We start from the raw sequence: 15,141 nt of genomic DNA on the forward strand, positions 1-15,141 counted from the left end.
CGGGTCCCATCCACTGAGCCGCCCTCTCCTCTCTGAGTGTCCCATCCACTGTGCCGCCCCCTCCCTCTCTGAGTGTCCCAGACACAGAGCCGCCCTCTCCCTCTCTGTACGTGTCTCCGTCCAGACCCCGCCAGGCCCGGTGAGCAGCGGCAGAGCGGAAACCACACACTGGGCCCAGCTGCAGAGGAGGCTGCGGAGGCCAGGCGGTCCAGCCTCCCCAGCAGAGGGCTGTCCTGCTCCCGTGACACTGGCGGGCGGGGGCCTTGCTCTAACACAGAACCAACTTCACGTGATGACACGTGTCCGTGCCCGGCCGGCTCAGATAGGCCACTCTCACTTCTCCAGGGAAACACCGAAGCCGCACTCCCGCCTGCAGCTGCAGCTGCCTCTCCAGGTGAACACTCTCCCGCACTCTCCCCCGTAGGAGCCGCCCCCATCTCCTCCGCCCGCACCCACCGCGGCCAGAACTCCGGGCGCCCTCTTCTCCTGAGACCATCACCCTGGCATCTTGGTATTTTGCCATGCAGGGCTTCAAAATTAAGTTAATCCCCCCAATCCATCCCACAGGGAGGAGAGGAGAGGAGGGGAGGGGAGGGAAGGGGAGGAGAGGGGAAAGAAGGGGAGAGGAGAGGAGAGGAGGGGAGGGGAGGGGAGGGGAGGGGAGGGGAGGGGAGGGGAGGGGAGGGGAGGGGAGAGGAGAAGAGAGGAGAAGAGAGGAGAGGAGAGGAGAGGAGGGGAGGGGAGGGGAGGAGAGGAGAGGAGAGGAGAGGAGAGGAGAGGAGAGGAGAGGAGAGGAGAGGAGAGGAGAGGAGAGGAGAGGAGAGGAGAGGAGAGGAGAGGAGAGGAGAGGAGAGGAGAGGGGGAGAAGTGAGAAGAGGGGGAGTGGAGGGGAGGGGAGGGAGAGGGGAGGAGAGGAGAGTAGAGGGGAGGAAGGGAGAGAAGAGGGGAGGGGAGGAGGGGACAGGGAAGGGGAGGGGAGGGGAGGGGAGGAGAGGGGAGGAGGGGAGAAGAGAGGAGAGGAGAGGAGGGGGAAGCACTGTTAAGATCTATAAGGACATACGAGACGATGAGGGAAGAAGATGGGGGGAAGGAAGGCCCCGGTTGGGCCCAGTGCCTCAGCGGACACGCTGCTGGTCACGCCCCGCAGTGAGGGAGCTCAGACCGCCCTCCTGGCGGGAACGTCCTTCCTCATCGACGAGCACACGCTGTCTGTGGTCATCCTAACTGACGTCATTTGGGAGAGCAGCTTCAGTTTAAAACTGAAGCGTTCCCACACATTCCCTTTCTGTCCCGTCCCCGTCCCCCGTAGTTCCCAGAAGGTCATGTAGTTAAAATACTACAGGAAATGTCCCCGTTTCCCCCCCCCCCCCCCCCCCCGCTCAGGCTGTAGGCAGCGTCTCTGGGATTGAGCCTCGGACTGACCTGTCCGCAAAGCCACAAACAATCCCAGCTGAGCGGGCACAGCCCGCTTAGCATAATGAAGCTTGGCCTTATGACGCCCCTAGATCCTAACTGGGCGGCCAGTGGGCTGTGGGAGGTGCAGCAAATGCTGGCAAAACAAGTGAAATCCACAAGAACATGGTAACCATGGTGACCACTGCCTTTGTACCTCTGGCTATAAAATGAAGGCTCCGCTCGCCATCTGGGTCTGTCTCTGTGGCCTCAGCGGCACAGGAGGTCCACCTGGCCCCAGCTTATTCTCTTTGTCCGTCTTTTCTCCATCCTTCACCGCCCTCCCTCAGGCTCACGAACCCTTGGCTGTGCTGGCACAGCACACAGGTTCCCCATTTTAAGCACCTTGCACTGGTGCGGATGGCCTGAGCTGGCTCGCTATTGTTAACTGAGGTCTGCAGTTCACATCAGGGTTCGCTCTTGGTGGTGGGCAGATCTATGGACTTGGCCAAATGCCTCCTGTCCTGCCTCCGCCATTGCAGGGTCCCGAGAACAGCTTCATCGGCCTAACCTTCCCCTGCCCCTCGCCTATTCCCTCCCTCCAGTCCTGGAGCCACTGATGAGGCTCTGTCTCCGTAGTTCCCAGAAGGTCATGTAGTTAAAATACTACAGGAAACAGCCCTGACCGGTTTGGCTCAGTGGATAGAGCGTCGACCTGCAGACTGAAAGGTCCCAGGTATGATTCCGGTCAAGGGCATGTACCTTGGTTGTGGGCACATCCCTAGTAGGAGTTGTACAGGAGGCAGCTGATGGATGTTTCTCTCTCATCAATGTCTAACTCTCTCCCTTCCACTTCGTAAAAAAAAAAAATCAATAAAATATATTTTAAAAAATAAAATAAAATACTACAGGACACAGCTTTTCCAGGCTGGCTTCTTTCATGTAGTAAAATGCATTTGTTCCCTTGTTTCCTCCAAGTCTTTTGTGGCTTCATAGCGCTTGCTCTCTCTCTCTCTCTCTCTCTCTCTCTCTCTCTCTCTCTCTCTCATCACTGACAGCATCCCATTGTGCGGATGTACCATTGTTTACTTGCCCATTTACCTACTGACAAGTACCTTGATTGCTTAAGCTTTGTTAATTAGCCTTCGTTCACTTGTACCAGAGGACTTGGCAGAGTTAGCAGCCACCCAAAGGACTGCCCTGGGCTCTTCCCACTTTTCTCAGAAATTGCAACTTCAATTCCCCTCTGGAGTCAAGGCTCAGTGCCCCAGCCAACCAAGGGCCCACCTCTTAGTTTTTATTGTTTCTCCGCGGGCGGGAGGAGCCCGGAGAGGCCACAGTCCCTGGAGCAGTGCTTCGGCCCTCCCCTGGGTGTGCGGTCGGCAAAGCCGAGGGCTCAGAGACAGGAGACGAACATCGGGAAAGGACCGGTCGTAGTCACGGTGAGAGGTGTCCCTCTGGCATCGATAACCCCAGTCGAAGACCCCCCTGTGTGAGCCGTGGGGGACACACACAGGCTCACACCCGCTCACTGGTTCAGAACGCACAGCACCCCTCCAGCATGAACCTTGCAGGCCACTGACGCCGAGCTGGCACTGAGCCGAGATGTGAATAGAACAGTCGCCATTCTGTAGTGAGTTATTTTGGGGCGACAGAGTAAATGGTAAGACAGGCAAGTCCAGTGATATGGATGCTTCTGTTACAAAGTGAATTCCTTGCACGCAAACGATACAGAATCTGATACCATGGCAACATCGAAGGCATTCACTATGCCCGCTGAGAGCAGGGCTGAGAGAAGCCTGGCGCAGAGACAGTGCAATCCCAATCACCTCTGTTCCCAGGATCAGCCCCCTGATGCCCCGGGGAGAGGAGTTCCCGTGTGACCACCGAGCCTGCCCCCAGGGAGCAGCTTCTCCACCCACAATGTATGACTGGGTGCTCAGCCTTGTCCCTGGCGTCTGCGTGTGGGGCAGCGAACAGTCCTGCCGATGGACTAGCTTTGGGGAGGGGTGTGGCGCATGTGGTTGAGCCTGTGCATCCTCTCTCCGGCCACCACCAAGGCTGCTTGTTCTCCAGGCTGTCTCTCCCCTGCCCACAGGATTGGTAACCTTCTGCGTGTGTGTGTGTGTGTGTGTGTGTGTGTGTGTGTGTGTGTATAATTTTTTACGGAGAAAAAGGGAGAGGGATAGAGAGTTAGAAACATAGATGAGAGAGAAACATCCATCAGCTGCCTCCTGCACACCCCCCACTGGGGACGTGCCCGCAACCAAGGTGCATGCCCTTGACTGGAATCGAATCTGGGACCCTTCAGTCTGCAGGCCAGCGCTCCATCCACTGAGCCAAACCATTTAGGGTGATTGATAATCTTCACAGGAGTTTGCTGAGCATTCTCATTAAGCACAAATGTTCTCATCCTCTGGCCTATTCTTTGTCCACCTGTTTCTTCCCCCAAATTCATTGTTCCTTCTAAGCCCCTAATCATTTAGCCAAACCGTGAGTCACCACACTGAAATCAATAATAGTTCTCCTTGCAGGAACAGTGCACGACCAGGAGTATAATCTGAGATTCCTGGGACTGCACCCGAGTGGCTGCAACGCCTGGGCAACCTCCTTTTGGAAGGTGCTGACAGGCTGGGAAGCGACTTCTAGAAACCAGGCTCAGTGCTTGTCTCTCTGATCATCTGGCGCTAAGGAGCTTACCGGGAGGACAGAGGTGAAGCCTGGGGAGGAACAGCAGTGCCGAGTGAGCCCACGCGGCTTACTGGGTCTTCAGGATCCGTTTTGAATCAAATCCACAGATATATTACTTCTGCCTGTGGGTGGAGTAGACTAGTTACTTGAGAGGCACTTGTTTCACCATCAGCAGTTCATGTGGTCACGTTTGAGCCATTGATAGGACTTCATCCTCTACAATGGCCCAGAATCAAATCAAGAGTTGTTTCTTTAGCTGAGACCGGTTTGGCTCAATGGATAGAGCGTCGGCTCGGGGACTGAAAGGTCCCGGGTTCGATTCCGGTCAAGGGCATGTGCCTTGGTTGCGGGCATATCCCCAGTAGGGGGTGTGCAAGAGGCGGCTGATCGATGACTCTCTCTCATCGATGTTTCTGGCTCTCTATCTCTCTCCCTTCCTCTCTGTACAAAATCAATAAAATATATATTTTTTTAAAAAAAGAGTTGTTTCTTTAAAAACAAAACAAAACAAAAACAAAAACACCACTTTACCAAAAAAGAAGCATTTTCCCTAAATTCTGTGAACTTTGGAGGGGTACCCTAGACCAGTGGTCGGCAAACTCATCAGTCCACAGAGCCAAATATCAACAGTACAACGATTGAAATTTCTTTGGAGAGCCACATTTTTTAAACTTACACTTCTTCTAATGCCACTTCTTCAACAAAGGCCGTGGTATTTTGTGGAAGAGCCACACTCAAGGGGCCAAAGAACCGCATGTGGCTCGAGAGCCTCGGTTTGCCGACCACGGCCCTAGATCATTCGTGTAAAGAAAATACTTTACTATATTTATAATAAAGTATGTAAGAAGGGTACATGATGTAAGCAAAGGCAACCAGAGAACATGAAATCATGGGAATGTCAACAGGAAACCTCAGAATGGAAAGGATCATACCGTAGTGCAATGATAAAGGAAGAAAAGGTAGGCTACTCAGACTGAAGCTAACATAACAAGAATGAACTACTGAAACATAAAGGCAAATGTATTCATTACAATCGGTAATTATTTATCTCAGATTATCTCAGTAGGTTGTGCTCACTTATGAGCAATACAAAATCTTACTAACATAGCAACATTGGTCTTTTACTTAACAAGAAGTCTTAAGGTAGTTCATTCCAGGGTTGGTTTGATTGCTCAGTGGCATCTTAAAAATCTAGTTTCTTTCCACCCTTTAACTCTGTCTTCTTTAGGGCATTGAATTTCATCATCCGGCTCACCACCCCCTAGTTATAAATACCTGCTTCCTCTCCTGACAACTCTTTTGAAAGTCTCCAAAGTAGGAAGCTAAAGAACAAGGTACAAGAGTCTTCTCCTTTTTTACCAGGGGAGAAATCTTTCCCAGAATTCCTTCTTACCTCAGAGGTCAGAAGAGGTCACACCTGCCTCAAAAAGAATCCATGCAGCCCTGACTAGTTTGGCTTAGTGGATAGAGCATCAGCCTGAAGACCCAAGGGTCCCGGGTTCAATTCCGGTCAAGGGCATGTGCCTTGGTTGTGGGCACATCCCATTAGGGGGTGTGCAAGAGGCAGCTGATCGATGATTCTCTCTCATCAATGTTTCTAACTCTCTAACCCTCTCCCTTCTTCTCTGTAAAAAAATCAATAAAATATATATTTAAAAAAAAAAAAAAAAAGAATCACATGCAGAGGCGGAATAATGGAACATTATTGACTCGAACTTCATCATGACTCAGAGTTGAGGTCAAAGTTTTAATGATGAGATGTTATGAAGGAAGAATGGGAAAAAGCTGTTGGATAAACAGCAAGAGATTCTGCCTCAATTATATTTTTGGTGGATAGAATATTGTTTATAACCATCTGAAAACGGGGGAGCTTCAGCTTTCTGTTCCACTTGGGCCTTCACCTGATGAGGTGTGGCCCGCTCACATTAGGGAGAGCAATCTGCTTCCCTTCGTCTATGGATGTAAATGTCACCCGAACCCAAGCCCCCTCACAGAAACAGCCGGAGCAGTGTTTGACCTCTCCTGGCTCAGTCAAGTTGACGCATGAAATGAAACATCTTAGACCTCTTCAAAAGATATGAATTCCTGCAAACTTTGGAATAACCATGGCAATTGCACTGAAGGCCACTAAACATGCACACATTAAAAAAAAAAAAAAAAAAATTCTGTGTTATGTTGTTTGGTTTGTGAGAAGAACAAAGTTAAACACAGTTCTTGGGCATTTTTTCCACCTTTTACTCTACTTACTGGCATATGTGTTATGTATGTTTGCTGCCAGATAGAGAAAGCAAACAAGAAATAAGTAAAATTAAGAGTTGAAGAAGTAGGAAAGGGTGGCGTTGACACATGTCAAACCCACGGATAGATTTGTATTCAGCGATGTGGGCCGGACAGGAAGGGAGAGCCTGCCAAGCCCAGGAGTACAGGGTCCGTCCAAACCCCAGGGGAAGTGCTCAGAAGCTAAGGGAATCCTCTCCATTCAGAGAGGGTCCGGGCAGGGGACAGACTAATATCTACCGCCACGTTCTCTCCGGGTGCTCCCTACACCTCCCAACACCCCAAGGTCCCAGAAGCCGTCACCTTTCCCCTAAAACACAGCGAGCACCCTGCTACCGTGAGTGACAGGCTGGCTCCTCAGCATTCCCCATGCTCTGCCTCCTCTCCTCTGCTTCTTTACCACGGACATTCAACACAAAATTGTTGAAATGAAAATGCTTATTGCTTAAAGCACTCCACCAGCTATCCAGGCAATTTGGGTTTCTAGATCTATCCTTGTGTTATTGAGCGCACACACATACACACACATACACACACACACACCATTTATTTACTTGTCAATTGTTTTATTTCTAAGTAGAGAAGGACGCTCTGGAACTTGTAAGGATAATAGAACATGTATGTTCCGAATTTGCGCAATACTGAAACAGGAGTACCAGGCGGATAGAAGAGTCATCCTTTTCCACGGTATTTAATTTGGGGTGGAAAAACACACGGTTTGTGTAATGACTGGCTTCATTCACTAAGCACACTCCAATTCAAGAACATTTCAATATACTCTAAGCCATCTTAGGTGCTTTTTGTGGTGTGGGAGGTTAGTATCTTCAATTTGAAAACATAAAATCTCAGGATCACAAAGTTTGAGCATATCTTCCAGAAGATCATTTTCTAAAGTTAATAGAAAAAAATAATAACAATGTCGGTCAGAAGAAAGGCTACCGACTGATGATAAAGTGGAAATTCTTAGATGTTGGTAATCAGATTCTCAGGAAGCAGAAGAAAAGCATCCTATCTAATAATCTTATCTAATAAAGAGGGGAAATGCTAATTGACCATCACTCCATCACAAAGACGGCTGCACCCACAGCTGAGGCCAAGTTCCCATAAGAGCATTAAGGAGCAATCAGCAGGAACTTGAGGCTAACCCCTCCCCCAGCCCATGGGGCTTGACAGGGGACCTCGGGCCATGCCCCACACTCGGCAGGCCTTGACAAGGGTGGGAATGGCTGGATCTGGATCTAGCCCAATGGGGAAGGGGTGGTTGGCTCGGTCTGAGTCTCACGTGACTTTTGTGGTGCATGTGGGTGGGTGGGAACTTGACTCTGGGTCCCATGGTGAGCCCAGACTCTGACAGGAGGAAGGTTTTCATATACATTTTACTAATTTTATTTCATCTCTGACACTTTTATTATAGAGAAAGGGCAAATAGCAATATTAAATTATTTCCTCTAATTGATCCCCTTTTAATGTGCACAAATTTCATGCACCAGGTCACTAGTTGCAAATAGTATACTACAAATAGTATGCTACAAAACTGATCTGGGATTGCAGCGTGTCTCCCTCTTCAGCGTGAGGACAGTTGACATGCTAACTGGCTGCGTGCAATGCTTTCAGGAAGACAATATGGAGACACGGAGGAGGCGGGACGGCATGTTTTGGCTCCCTGGCTTCTGGTTCCTGGAGTTCCGTGAGCCTCCTGTTCCTTCCCTTTGCCTCAAAGCCAAGGAAAGAAAAACAACACCCCTGCCTCCAACCCTCCAGCTGTCTCCGCAGCCGCATCCCGCAGACGCCATTGTGCCACAGGCACGTCTTACACGAAAACTCTCGCTCTCGGTCGCTACCGTCTCTGCTTTTAATTGGGATGTTATAACCTGCTTGCCACTGAAAATACAGCGGTGTCTGCTCCTTCTAATTAAGAAATGTGATCATTTGACTTGATTAACTCATTATGTCACCTGCAACTTATACGAGGCGGGAGAAGAGTCCTTCTTTCCCCCCAGAGCTGTGCTTGCAAACTGAACTGCCTACGGGTTGGGGGGGGGGGGGGGGCGGAATTGATGACTCGCAGAGCCGGATTCCTGCCTTCTTAACAAGCCCGAGTGAAGCAGACTCCTGCTCCCAAGACCCTCCTATGAGCAGCGAGGTCTAAAGAATGACAAAGCACACAAGCACAGGCATGGACATGGAAGCCGGTATTAGAGAAGCGAGGAAAGCTGGATGCTTTAAAAGTGAGATGTCTAGCCTGTTCAGAATAAAACTCGGGAGGGTTCCAGGAATTCACAGCCAAGCTCGCCGTGAGAGAGACGCGGCCTGAAGGTCCTCATTTTTTATCAGAATATCAGTTTCCTCATTCTCAAGTGGTATAACAATTTGCTCCCAAGAAGCTTAGTGTTTTGTTTTATTTGTTTGTTTGTTTGTTTGTTTGTTTTGCTGAATGAAGGCAGATAAAGGTTACAGCTGCTATTTGGAGAAATGCATTAGAGAATAAAAAGCTTGAAGAAGCTACATTACTAAAAAAAAAATGGAATTGAATGAGAATAAGGAAGATCAAATGGAAATAAAGAATATGTAGCAGGGTATGGACTGTGAAACCCTTGATGAGATTTCCCAGGTAATGTCAAATAACAATGGCAGAAAAGGTCAATTTGAATCTTTAAAACATGTGGGAAGCTGAGAGTAAGAAGTAATATATATCAAAGAACCCAGTACTAAAATTCTCATGTATCTTCTGAATAAAAAAGAGAGAGAGAGGGAGAGCAACAGACCAGAAACAGCAAGAAATGTGAGAGCTTTATCTGCAATTCTTCAAACCAATAATAAATAAATAAATAAATAAATAAATAAATAAAGCTATTTATTTATTTAATAAAATTAAAGAAATTTTGATGAAATTTGGATTTATAAAAAATATATCCTAATGATGGTACTATGTATGATCAACTGTTCATAATTAATAATGAAGATAGCTCAACATCTACGAAACAAACAATCCAGTTAAATAAATGGGCTGAGGGCCTGAATAAGTACTTCTTCAAAGAGGACATACAGAGGCCTGTAGACCTGTGAAAGATGCTCTGTGTCACCCATCATCAGAGAGATGCAAATGAAAGCCACAGTGAGAGGCCACCTCACACCTGTCAGGATGGCTGTCAGCAATAAACAAAACGTTGGCGAGGATGTGGAGAAAAGGCCACGCTCGGTGCTGTCGGTGGAAATGTAGATTGTGCACAAGCACTATGGAAAGAGTATGGAGGTTCCCCCCGAAATTAAAAATGGACCTGCCTTCTGACGCAGAAATTCCACTTCTTAGTACATATCTGAAGACACTCAATACCCTACTTTGGAAAGATATATGTAACTCCGTTTTCATTACAGCATTATTTACAATAGCCAAGGTCTGAAGCCGCCCAAGTGCCCATCAATGAGCAAGTGGGCAAAAATAGCTGTGGTGAGCCAAAACCGGTTTGGCTCAGTGGATAGAGCGTCAGCCTGCCGACTGAAAGGTCCCGGGTTCGATTCCAGTCAAGGGCATGTACCTTGGTTGCAGGCACATCCTCAGCTGATTGATGTTTCTCTCTCATCTCATTGATGTTTCTAACTCTCTGTCCCTCTCCCTTCCTCTCTGTAAAAAGTCAATAAAAATATTTTTTTTTTAAAATAGCTGTGGTGCATAAGTGGCAGGTAGCAAGCTAGGGGAATTCCTGGGCACGTGGAATAGAGAAATAGAAACAAGGAAATTAAGTAAGGCCAAACAGCTTGCAGTCAGTTTGGCAATCAAGGACACTTGAGAGCCAATACTTACTACCTCTCCTCTCTAACCAGAGAATACATCACTTAAATCACCCTGGCCTGGGAAAGTAAAAACAAAGACCCGAGCCACACCCAAGGGTGAATGTCAATTTGGGGGCTGCTGAGGCAGGAAGCAGGGAAGGGGGAAGGGGAAAGGGTTGTTTTTTGTTTTTGCTTTTTATCTCACCCACTGAACAAACACACCAGCAGTCTTCTTAGGACCTGCCAACATGAAATCACCAGACGTTCTCACAAATTCTGGGAAAAGCCACACAAAGTAACGGGGGGGGGGGCGGGGGGGCCTTGAAATCTAGCCTGTGTCCGAGGCATCTGGCAGGGAGGCTTTGAAAGCTCTAGTGAGATGGGCATAAAACCCCTGGAACTCCACAGGGAGGGTGCTCAGAATAGGTGGGGCCCACTTGTGCTATCTGCCAAATGCATTTTAATAAATCTGCTTGTCTTGCCTCCTCGATACCTTGCTTGCTTTGCCACAAGGCTGCTGGCTGTCCATCACTTGCTTGAAAATTTTCTTATAAGACTGTGAGGAGGGGACAGCCCTCTTCCTCCGGCTCTGGGGGCCGTCCGGTAACTTCTTTTCTGGTGCCAATAGCACATGCAGACAATGGAATGTTACTCGGCCACAGGCAAGAGTGAAATCTTAACATCTGCAACAGCATAAATGGACCTAGGGGCTATCATCCTTAGTTAAGTGTGTCAGACAGAGGAAGACATACCACATGCTTTCACTTACATGTGACATCTAAAGAACAAACTAACTGAACAAGCAAAACAGAAACCGACTCACAAATGCCGAGAAGGAAGTGAGGGTTGCCAAGTGGGAGGGGGTCTGTGGGGCTGGGGTGAAAGGGGGAGGGATTGAGAAGTGCAGATTGGTACATACAACTGGTCACGGGGTGTAAAGGACAGCATGGGGAAGACCGTCAGTAATGCTGTAATAACCAGGCACCGTGTCAGGTGGGTACTGAGAACAGCAGGGGACCATTTGGCAAAGTACATGTGTGTCCAACGGCTATGCTGTACACCTGAAACCAATACAAAATAATATGGAATTTAAACTGTAACTGAAAAATAACATTTAAGAAGTTAAACTTACATCTACCATAAAAAAAGAAATGCATCATAAAGGAAAAATATAACAAATCTCCCTCATGAGCCTATGGCAAAAATTAGAAATTAGAAATTAGCAAATGCAGTCTAGCAATTAATGAAATTTAAAACAATATATAGTATGTAAACTAGGTTTGGTCCCTGAATGCAAGAATTTTTAACAATAGGAAAAAAAAAATCTATGAATGTAATTCATCACACTAACAAGTTCAAGGAGGAAAAGCATTCAATACAATTAAATAATTAAGCTCGGGAAACCTTTTTAGCAAACTTGAACTAGAGGAGCTCTTAGTGTCCATTTATAAATCAAACACTCTGGGTCTCTCAAGCGGAGGAGATGTAGCAGAGGTGATTGATGACACAGGGGACGGAAACCAAACCAGGAACGGAGAGTCAGAGCAAAAACAGGCGGGGCCCCCGGGCCAGAAGGCTAGTGGCAGGAGGTGTTGTTAGAGAGTCCAGAGGCCAGAGAGCCGGTAGGGGCTAGAACCAAGGGCACATTGCCTAGCGGAGCTGGCTTCCTGGAAGGAGGGGCCGGCTCTCAGGAGCTGGGTCTTCAGAAAGACACGGGATTGCCAGGGACGCCAGAGGAGAAGGCGATGTGTCCTAGCTCCCCAGTGGCTCCTGCGGCTAGCCTTGTGGGAAACTGAAGGCTTGAGATGCCTGGGAATGTCCCTTCCTGAAAAGGCCAATAGGACACTAGGACAATCCCTGCGGAAAGGGACCTGAGAACAAAGAAGTTCAGGCGCCAGTACCTGAGTGGAGCAGGGAAGAGAGGCCTGGCCGGAGCCGGTGGGCTCCACAGGTATTTAAGCACCTAGTTTTAAAACCTGGAGTTGAAAACATTGTTGTACTATTACTAATGTGCATATCGTCATATTTTTATAAATATTATTTCATATATATATTCAGCATTTAACTACTTTTCAAAATAGCAGTGTACAGATTTGTATGTACAGTACAATCCCATCATTGCTTTATACACTTTTACATACAGTACTCAAATACATAAATATGGAAATACACATGAATGTTGGGAGAGATGGAATGTGGATATTATTCACTATTATTCATCAATTTATAGTTGCATTACAAGAATTGAATTTACAAAGAATGAAGCAAATAGTAAAAGAAAAGTCCTTTGGAAATTATCCAAGAATTGTTCTCTGATGATTTAAAATCCAACTGCTACCAACTTAGGGAAGTATAACTGGATTGAAGCTTAATGCAAAAAGCTGTATGTTAGTCACCACATTTACTCGATCTGAAGAAATGCTGTCCTAACAGAAGCGGATTTCTCTGCATGGAGTCGGTAAGACGAAATCTGAGATGGGACTGAGCTCTCTATTGGTCAATATTGTCTACAAAGACAGCTGCTCCCTGGAGTGAATCTCTGGTTTTTTATGGGTTGTTGTGTTGTTTTTTTACATTAATATGTATCAATATAAACCAGAGAAAAAATATTGGGAGTATGTTGTAATACTGACTATTTCTGTCGATGATTTTTGTTTTATTCTTTATTATTTTCTATATTATTTTTTAATGTTTTTTAAATGTCTATTTTATTTTTTTAATTTATAACATTTTTATTTACTTCAGAGAGGAACAGGGTGGGAAAAGAGAGAGAGAGAGAAACATCAATGATGAGAGAAAATCATTGATCAGCTGCCCCCTGCATCTTCCACATGGGATGGATCCCAATACCTGGGCATGTGCCTGACCGGGAATCGAACTGTGACCTCCTGGTTCATAAGTTGATGCTCAACCACTGGGCAACACTGGCCAGGCTAAAAATAATTTTTCAATTACAATTTACATACCGAAGCGATCCTGAGAAAGAGCAAAGTGGAAGCCATTGTAATCAAAACAGCCTGGTTCTGGCAGAAGAGGAGGCAAACAGACCAATGGAACAGAACAGAGAACCAGAAATAGACCCAAGCCATTATGCTCAACTAATATTTGACAAAGGAGGCAAGAGCATACAATGTAGTAAGGGCATCTCTTCAATAAATGGTGTTGGGAAAATTGGCCAGGTACATGCAAACAAAATGAAACCAGACTACCAACTTACACCATACACAAGAATAAACTCAAAAGGATAAAAGACCTAAATGTAAAATGGAAAACTATAAAAATCCTAGAAGAAAACGTAGGCAACAAAATCTCAGACATCTCACGTAGCAGAATTTTCACTGATATATCACAAGAGAAAAAAAACAAATGGAACTACATTGGAATAAAAAGCTTCTGCACAGCAAAAGAAACCATCACCAAATTGAAAAGGGAACCCACTGTATGGGAGGACGTATCTGCCAATGATACATCTGATACGGGATTATTTCCAAAAGATATAAAGTCTCATACAGCTTAATGAAAGGAAGACAAACAATCCAATTTAAAAAGGGGGGGAAGAGGACTCGAATAGACACTTCTCCGAAGAGGACATACAGAAGGCCAAAAGACAGGAGAAAATGCTCAGAGTTACTAGTCATCAGAGAGATGCAAATCAATGTTTCTTAATAAGCGGATGTTATTTTTAAACTGGGAAAACAGCAATGGCTAATGCACTGAACACTAAACACTGCGACCTCCTCCATTGTCTTACACTGTTCAGGCTGCGAGTAACAAATTGCCACAGACCGGGTGGCTCATAAGAAACAGGAGTTTACTAGTACTTCCCACAGTTCTGGAGGCTGGGAACTCCAAGGTCACAGTGCCTGTAGACTGGGTGTCTGGGGAGAGCTCACCTCCTGGTTTCATCGTTGCTGTTGTTTTCTGGATACTCTCTGGGGTCTCTTTCCTAAGGGCCCTGATCCCATTTCTGAGGGATCAGCCCTCATGACCTAATCACCTCCTAATGCCCCACTATAAATATATATTTTATTTCAGAGAGGAAGGGAGAGGAAGAGAGAGAGATGGAAACATCAGTGATGAGGGAGAGCCCGAAACCCAGCCATGTGCTCTTGACTGGAATCAAACCTGGACCCTTTGGTCCACAGGTTGACACTCTATCCACTGAGCCAAACTGGCTAGGGCCCATGCCCCACCTTTCTATACCATCACCTTGGGGGACTGAATATAAACATATAAATTTGGGGGAGAGGTGATACAAATATTTAGTCCATAGCAGCCACGGCTATGAGCCAATCGTGATGGAGTGAGACTCAGGTAGAAAGAGGGTGACCAAAAAAAAAAAAAAAAAAAAAAAAAAAGGAAAGAAAAGAAATCAATAAAATATATTTTAAAAAGAGAAAGAGAGAGAGAGAGAGAGAGAGAGAGAGAGAGAGAGAGAGAGAGAGAGAGAGAAGAAAGAAAGAAAGAAAGGGAGGGAGGGAGGGAGGGAGGGAGGGAGGGAGGAAGGAAGGAAGGAAGGAAGGAAGGAAGGAAGGAAGGAAGGAAGGAAGGAAGGAAGGAAGGAAGAAAGAAAGAGAAAGGAAGGAAGAAAGGAAGAAGGTGACCAGTCCCCAGTTTGCCAGGGTGAGGAGCTGTCTGGGTGTGGAACTTTCGTTGCTAAAATTAAGACAGCCGTGGGCACGCCAAGACTGTAGAGGAGTCCCGCAGTGACTTTGTTTTAACTATGACTTGCTGTCTTGGTCTAGAGACCTGACCCCTCTGATGAGCAGAGTAGGTGGGCAGGCGGAGTCTCCCTGGAAAGAGGACTGAGTTTCCATACCTGCCCGGACGAATACATGGACCATCTACGTCCTGTGAGAAAATGCCTGACGCTTCTGAAAGCTAACGTTTAGCTAAGGAGCGGAGAGGGAGCTTCCGATGCTGTGACGTAGACAGCTTCCAGGGCAGAGCACACGGAGAAGTTGGTCAAAGAGGTTGCGAGGAGGCCCTGGAAGACATTTCCGAATCTCC

General features: G+C 46.9%; 1 long non-coding RNA gene across 1 annotated transcript in view; it reads right to left on the reverse strand.

The window, feature by feature from the left end:
* Window positions 1–4,010: 4,010 nt before the first annotated feature.
* The window catches only part of LOC311621207, a 33,608-nt gene continuing 22,477 nt past the window's right edge, over window positions 4,011–15,141 (reverse strand). The window contains exon 3 of the long non-coding RNA XR_014794798.1: window positions 4,011–4,205. This is a non-coding gene — a long non-coding RNA (uncharacterized lncRNA). The remainder of the gene's footprint in view (window positions 4,206–15,141) is intronic.

Source organism: Pipistrellus hanaki, assembly GCF_964339955.1.
Source record: "Pipistrellus hanaki genome assembly, chromosome: 4".
NCBI classification, from domain to species: Eukaryota; Metazoa; Chordata; class Mammalia; order Chiroptera; family Vespertilionidae; genus Pipistrellus; species Pipistrellus hanaki.